The 8050-nt window shown below is 38.7% G+C and overlaps 1 protein-coding gene across 1 annotated transcript in view; it reads right to left on the bottom strand.

Moving 5' to 3' along the window:
• Positions 1-8050, bottom strand: part of LOC107742719 (ATPase family AAA domain-containing protein 2B-like) — a 128776-nt gene that overhangs the window by 75964 nt on the left and 44762 nt on the right. The window lies entirely within an intron of this gene.

The raw sequence follows: 8050 nt of genomic DNA, 5'->3' as shown, positions 1-8050 counted from the left end.
TATATAGACATACATAGACAGAGAGAGAGAGAGATACATATGGGTTAAAACATAGGGATTGAACAACATGTTTTATGCATAATTTCTCTCTGATTTTATGGCTATTAACGATCAGAATAGGGTTACAACTTCATTTTTAATCAGCCAATGATTGTCTCTAATTTTAGGGGTAGTTCTTAAAATTCAGCTCTAGGACCAACAAAACATGGTGTTCCAGCAACACGTCCTACTTGACAAAATCATGGCCGCCGTCAGTCAGCCAATTAGAAGAGCAGGATAACAAAAGGCTTTAACGAAGAGTGATTTGACGGAGCATAATGAAAGGATGGGGAAGAAATGTGATGATGCACGCATCCTTCCCGACAGCCAAAGACTCGTGCATGAAGAGAAAACCTGAAAATAATGACCAGTGTCTGGGTGCACATGGTCACAGGTGTCATTGAAGAGAGTGTTTTAATGAGCAGTTTCGTATTGCTACATTCAACTCTAATTTCACATGGTAAAGTGTGCTGTGCCGGTCCAATTACTGAAGTCTGAGAGTTTTATTTTTTTATTTTTTTTATTTTTTACTGAATCAGCAGTTAAAACTGCACTGTAAGTTCATGTACGTTTCTTCAAGGTTGCAGCAATCAGGACAAATGAATTCAGGTAAAGGCCAAAGACTCCTAAATATCGTAAAGCTCTCATATCTAAGCGCAAACTGAGCCACTTTAAAAAGTCTCCAGGGCTCCCCAAATATTACAAGGCGGCGACAGATTTAGGAGAGAATTTCTCCATAATGAGGACCCGCAGAGCACTTTAAGTTCAATTTCCAATCATGAGCGGGTGTTGAAGATCCAAACAATCCCTCTTCAACTGCATTATTTTATGTCTTTGTCCCCTCTTGGCAGATTTGTTTCCACTCAGGTTGCTTTCAGGCTTCTTTGGTCCAAACTCTTGAGGCGAGATGAAGGGAAGCAAAGCAAGTAGCCCACAAAAGAGCCAGGTAGTGATTTTATGATTTGTCTCAGAGCTGATGGAAGCCTTGGAGACTAATGCAGATTCTGAGAGGAAGAGAGCCGAGAGACTAAATAGGCCTTTCAACTCGCCAGAGAACAAGGCATCCTGAGGAAATGTGGAAATCAAAAACACATTTCTCGTCTCTTCCTGTCATTCTCTTATTGACGCATGTTTCATCTTCACTTCAAATGAACAACAAGCAGATAAGAAACTGATAAATACAGTTGGGATTTGCAAACCGATGTGATATCTGAATTTAAAGTCAACATCAAAGGACATGTGCAATGAAATGTACTTTCATAATGCGACATTTTCATGATGTTAAATGTGAATAAACAATTAAGAGGTAAAATGAAGTTGTGCCATATAAATACATTTTAAAAAAGTCATTTCAAACCATGGTGTCAACTTTGGACGACCCCAGGAAAAAAATGCCCCACTGATTGAAACTTAAAGGGATATTTAATTCAAAAATGAAACTGCTGTCATTATTTACTCACCCTCATGTCATACAAAAACCTATGTGACTGACATTCTTCTGTGGAAGAGATTTTGATGCGAATTAAACCGTTTGAAACAACATTTTTGGGTAGAATTTCCCTTTAAACATCATAGTAAACTTCATCTATACACTGCAAAAATCCTATTTTTCATTAATATTTTAGTCTAATTTTCCAGTTAAAATACAAAAAAAATAAATGCTTGAAACAAGAAAAATGTATTTTGTGAAAAAAGTGGAAAAAAACTGTGCTGGAGCAATAAGATGAAATATAATTATATTGATGATATAATCTCCAACACTGAATCTTAAAGGGGTCATATGATGCGATTTCAATTTTTCCTTTCTCTTTGGAGTGTTACATGCTCTTGGTGCATAAAGAAGATCTGTAAAGTTGCAAAGACTAAAGTCTCAAATCCAAAGAGATATTCTTTATAAAAGTTAAGAGTTAACCACGCCTACCTAAAACGGCTCGTTCTAACACGCCCCCACATATCTACTTCACTATGTGGGAAGATTTGCATAACGCCGCCCAAATGTTCACGCAAAGAAAGGCGGCATAACTTTTATTCTCGCTGTAGTATTGTTGCCGTCGCCATGTCGTGAAGGTGCTGTGTTTCGTTGTGAAAGCGAAACTACTTTGTTTGGTCTTCCAAAAGAGGACGAAATCCGCTTCGTCATGCCTAGAGCTGATCTGTGCTGGTCGCTGAGGGAATACATCAACTTAGTGCTGTGGATCGCCGGATCGGCTTTCACCGTGGATGAAGCTGAGTCCAGTCCGGGGTCGCCACATGTGGTTGCTGCTCCTTCGTCGAATCCGCCGGCCGCGCCGTTCTCAAGCCCACCGCCTCTGCTCACTCTAGCCCTCCAGCCATTCCTCACTCTAGCCCCCGGCCTCTGCTCACTCTAGGCCGCCGCCGCTCACTCAAGGCCGCCGTGTGTGACGTTGTGTTTCGTTGTGAAAGCGAAACTACTTTGTTTGGTCTTACAAAAGAGGACGATATCCGCTTCGTCATGCCTACGCAACGCGTGAAAAGACAGTATAAGTCATTATAATCCGTAATTATGTCCCCACTGGATGCAACGAATGCCTCATTTATTATGGGTTTTCATGTTTTTGAATCATCGCTCTGGCCTGACAGGGCATCACAATATGGTGAGGGGCGTAACATTTCTGTCTCACGCTTGAGGTATTCGGCCATTCACAACGCATTGGATAGCTGGCCAATCAGAGCACACCTCGCTTTTTCAGACTGATGAGCTTTGTAAAAATCGACGCGTTTCAGAAAGGCGGGGCATAGAGGAGAAACAATAATGTACAGTATGTGGAAAATAATGTGTTTTTTGAACTTTAAACCGCATAAACACATTTCATTACACCAAATACACCAAATAATGTTCTTTTTAGCAGCATCATATGACCCCTTTAACATCTTTCAGTACTGCATCTCAAGTACATTTATCTTCAAGGATTTTTAGATATTTTAACTGGAAAATTAGACAAAAAAATTAGCATTCTTGTAGTTTTATTTTTTTATTATTATGTTGTATTGAAAAACAAGTTAAAAAAAGACTAGTTAAACTTGTGCAAGTTAAGCTGAAATATTAGAAAATTTAAAAAAAGTCACTTTTAAAGCCAATTGTATTGACAGATTTTGTAAAGTTACTGATTGATTTTTTTTTAACCATAAGTGACCCTGGACCACAAAACTAGTCTTAAATCGCTGGGGTATATTTGTAGCAATAGCCAAAAATATATTGTATGGGTCAAAATGATAGATTTTTCTTTTATGCCAAAAATCATTAGAACATTAACTTTACCGATTAGCGACTGGTTCTTTCATTCAGAAGGCGGGGCTTCCTGCGATTGAGCGGCCATATTGAGCGTTGCATTTTTCCCCATTCAAAACTATACAATTGACACATCTTGGGTATTCTATAGTCTTTATCATTACCCATATTGACTAAGATTAAAACACTGAAAGACAAAATTACACAGAGATAAAAAGACATCAGGCTGCTCAATGCAGACCCTGAAGGTGTTATAGTGAACTAACAAGTGCACACTGAGGTGTAACCTTACACTGCTGGAGCTGACTGCTGGCATCCCTCCTACATGCGCTGGCATGAGCCAAAACTCTTTCCGCACCCGAGCACAGGGGCACGTACCTCCTTCCTGTGATCTATACCACCTGCCCCAACTGCAGATGCTGTTTATAGACGGAACTGGCATCTGGCTCTACATCTTACTCTTTAAGAAATGTGAGGGAACGGACGAGTTGAGAGATTTTTAGTGGTTATTTTGTTCCCGTTTCTTTTAATTTATCGGAGGCCTCACCCCTGACGTGCAGTGTCGCAGAGAGGACAGCTGTCTCGCTGAACGTGCAAACTGTTCTCGAGCTTCTACTTTGCATATTTTGGTTGCACTTAACGCGGATAAGCTCTGGGCTAATGGACTTTTTTAAATCTTGAACCAAAGTAGGTTCAATATCTTCCCACTTAAGGTCTACTTGAGGTGAATGGAACGGGAAATTGTTACTAAGGTATGCCGGTTTTTTAAATATTATAACCAATCTGTCAGCATGTTGATTTCATACAATTAATATAAGTATAATTAATATGAGAAAAGGAAGGAGAGAATGAGTGAGGCACTTTCTTGTTTTCCAAAAAGCATGCCAAAATGGCAAGCAAGCCAAATCACAAAGAAATCTTTGGTTTGTTTCAAAGATTTCGCCAAAACAACCTTGTCTGAATGAAAATAGTCACTAAATCAACTGCAGAGTTATGATCAGCTCATGCCCTTCACATAATTTTGACGCTTAATTTTTTTCATTAAAGGGTTAGTTCACCCCAAAATGAAAATTCTGTCATTAATTACTCACACTCGTGTCGTTCCAAACCCGTAAGACCTCCGTTCATCTTCGGAACACAAATTAAGATATTTTTGATGGAATCTGACAGCTCTCTGACCCTCCATAGACAGCAACGCAACGGAAATGTTCCCAGACAGAAACGTAGCAAGGACATCGGTAAAACAGTCCATGTGACATCAGTGGCTCAACTTCAATTTTGCGAAGCTACGAGAATACTTTTTGTGCGCAAAGAAAACATAAATGACTTTATTCAACAATTCTTCTCCCCCGAGTTACTGTCTTCCGCCATTTTGGAGAGTATCACAACGCATACGCACGCTTTACCCTAAGTGTAAACAATGCCGATTATGCCGATTACGTTCATGCACGCACTTTCCCCCTAACGTAAACAATGCCAACTACGTTCTTGGGTACTCTCCAAAATGGCAGAAGACGTAACTCAGGGGAGAAGAATTGATCAAATAAATTATGTAATTTTTGTTTTCTTTGCGCATAAAAAGTATTCTCGAAGCTTCGCAAAATTGAAGTTGAGCCACTGATGTCACATGGACTGTTTTACCGATGTCCTTGCTACGTTTCTGTCTGGGAACATTTCAGTTGCGTTGCTGTCTATGGAGGGTCAGCGAGCTTTCACATTTCATCAAAAATATCTTAATTCGTGTTCCGAAGATGAACGGAGGTCTTATGGGTTTTGAACGACATGAGGGTGAGTAATTAATGACAGAATTTTCATTTTGGGGTGAACTAACCCTTTAAAAATAGGGCTGCATGATTAATTGAAATAATCACACTAAGCCACATTGTGATTTTGTTTTGTCAAATCAAAAAAGGCTCAGCTCACAGTAAATGTTGCTTCACATGAACTCCATCTCTGATTGTGTTGGATGCATATAGCACACATCTGGAAACACAACACGAGTCAACAATCTTCCCAAACTTGTAAATGAGAAGCACTTGTAAACCAGATGTTGTCAACAAAAGAAAAGCTTTAATGGCTTTCTGCCAAAAAAAGAGGGTTTAACATTTGAAAATAAAGAAATTAAGAGAGTCATAAATATTATTATTGAAGTTTTACTGTGTAATGTAAATTAAAATGATTAAATACTTGATTTCTAAGTTTACAGTGAAATATTACCATTTCAATAGTCATTATTTTGTTTAATATTTACATTTTTTATTTAGTAATAATAATTAACATATTACAATAACAATTTTGACCAGAAAAATCACAATTCAATTTTTCCTCAAATCATGGTGATATTTTGCAGAAATTAACAAAATATTACTCACTTACATAAACTTGTTATTTGCCTTACCCAGAGTTAATATGGCTACAATAAACCTGCAACGAAAATGCAGATTTAGTGCTGTCGATTCAATTTGGCGGGATACCAACAGATTCCAGAAACCAGCATATTCATCCATGCAACATAAGTCACTTATGTACTTCTTCCCAAGAGTTACTTTAAAAGATTATTTATCAGTTCAGGACAGTGCATTTCCATCTCATTCTAAAGCATGACTACCGGGTGTTTCATATAACTACCTGCTGACATTAGTGAAGGCCAAACACCTCCTGATCCTTCACAGCACTCCTTTCTGAATTCCACACACAAACTCTCCATTTCCAAATCTCAGAGGCTCTGGATTCAAGTGTTCATAAGTGGGAGAGGCCGGGATGGTTTATTTTAAGGGAATCTGACCGTAGAAGCTCTTGTGGTGTTACTGTGAAGCTCCAGTATTGACCGCGGCTTTAACACAGGACCCCCTGCCCGGATGAAGAGTTGACTCTCACACCAAGGTAAGGGTGGTACGATTCAGAGCGAGGATGGTATGATTCCACTGAAGGGGCCTTGGGGTACATTTCAAAGCGAGAACAGGCTTTGTGGATTCAAACAGCCGATTCTCTGAATTTGCCCACTTCACCATTCAAAGCCACTTCAGATCTTCTGTGCTTGTCAAAACTCTGGGTTGAAGTCAACATAAAAGGACATTTGCAACCCATTTTACTTCCACACTACGACATATTTCTGATTTAAACAAGGACTAAAATAAATAACTAAATGAAATGTAGGGGCGGGACTTGATAGTATCCATCAGAAATGGACTGGATCATGAAAAGTGGGCGTTCTGTATGGAGCCAGAGCAAGATTGTGGAGGAATACTGCTCTGTTGATACTTCAAAAGACACACTTTAAGGAAGTTTTTTAACCAGGATTTGCAAGAGATGCCTAAATAGATGCTTGAATATTGGTTAACACTAGACTTGGTTAACATACTGGTTAACATAAACCAATAGGCTGTGCAACCTAAATGAAGTATACCAAAAGGAAAGTTCTTTCAGAGGTGAAACTACGGATGAACCCGTTTAAAATAAATCTTGTCAATAATGATGAGTTAATCATTATTTGCAGTTAAATAATAATTAACTACAAATAAATAGTGTACTTAATTACAGTTATGGCCAATAACTAATAAATGGCCAAAATTATACTATAAAACAACTAAAAGTAAACTAATATAAGTAATTTTAAATATAAATTTAGAATGCACAGTATGAAAAATTGCAATTCATTTTGAGTTAATGACCTTTAACAGTGTTATTAAATAAAAGCTTTTTTTTTTTTAAAAAGATTAACTCTATGCGAGCGTAACATGATGGCAAAAAAAAATAAATTGAAAAATCGCTTAAGATATTTATCCCTTTAAATATTTTTCCCTTTTCAGCAAAATCAACCTACAAATGACTATATTATTAAATGTATCTAATATTTGTCTCTGCACATTATTCTGGGATAATTCAAGAACTATTACTCATGTCAAAATACAAAAAAAGTCAAGCAATTCAAACCGAACCGAGCGAAATATGTGGTGACTGCAGATTCATAATGCAAACACTGTCATATAGGTAGAATTTCAACATCAAGACACCACAGGGGTCTTCAAAGGGGTCATTCAACATTGAAAATCCAGCCAAATTTTCAAAGCGTGTGAGAAAACAAAAAACAAGTGTGACAGAACCCAGCACCACATAGAGGGTAAAATAACCAACCCATCCTCGTCTCCTATCAATTAAATATGTGTCTTTTCTCAGAGGAACGAGACAGGCTTTAATGAACACACCTTGCAGGAAGAGAGCGAGCAAGAGACGGGGCTGTCAATAACATTAATGCTTTTATTCTAAACACTCTCGTGCCCTCCTGGTGGGCATCATTCTCTTCAGCAGGGGCTATGATCAAGGGCTTCACCACCAGCCAATCACCAGTCGCCCAGCGACGCACCCTGGGATGCATGGTGCGCACAGCATGAGCCGCTGGAGGCGCTGAATTGTGAGGTGAAACCGCAGAGCTGCCAGAGTGACTCCCCGTCAGCATAATTAAGAGAGAGGGTTTTTTGGTTGTGTGACTTCAGACTGAATTACTTATCTCTTCCTTCCACCCTCTCGCACCCTCTTTTATTTTAAAGACTTCTCTCACATGCTCTTCCTGTCATGTCTTTGAAAACTGATTTGAACGCCCCTGGTGTGCTTAGAAAAGGACTAGAAAAGAATAGAAAGGGAATGACGGGTACAGGTCAGGCCTTAAAGGAAAAAGAAGAACAAAGGACAAAAAGTCGAAAAGAAAACAAAAAGGATGAGCCTTGGCCTAGCACATGGTACACAAATTAGGCTCATGTTATC

The sequence above is a fragment of the Sinocyclocheilus rhinocerous genome, unplaced genomic scaffold (assembly GCF_001515625.1).
Source record: "Sinocyclocheilus rhinocerous isolate Xijiao unplaced genomic scaffold, SAMN03320098_v1.1 scaffold1038, whole genome shotgun sequence".
Taxonomy (NCBI): domain Eukaryota; kingdom Metazoa; phylum Chordata; class Actinopteri; order Cypriniformes; family Cyprinidae; genus Sinocyclocheilus; species Sinocyclocheilus rhinocerous.
Note: the sequence above shows the minus strand (reverse complement) of the source record. Positions and strands in the feature narration are given on the sequence as shown.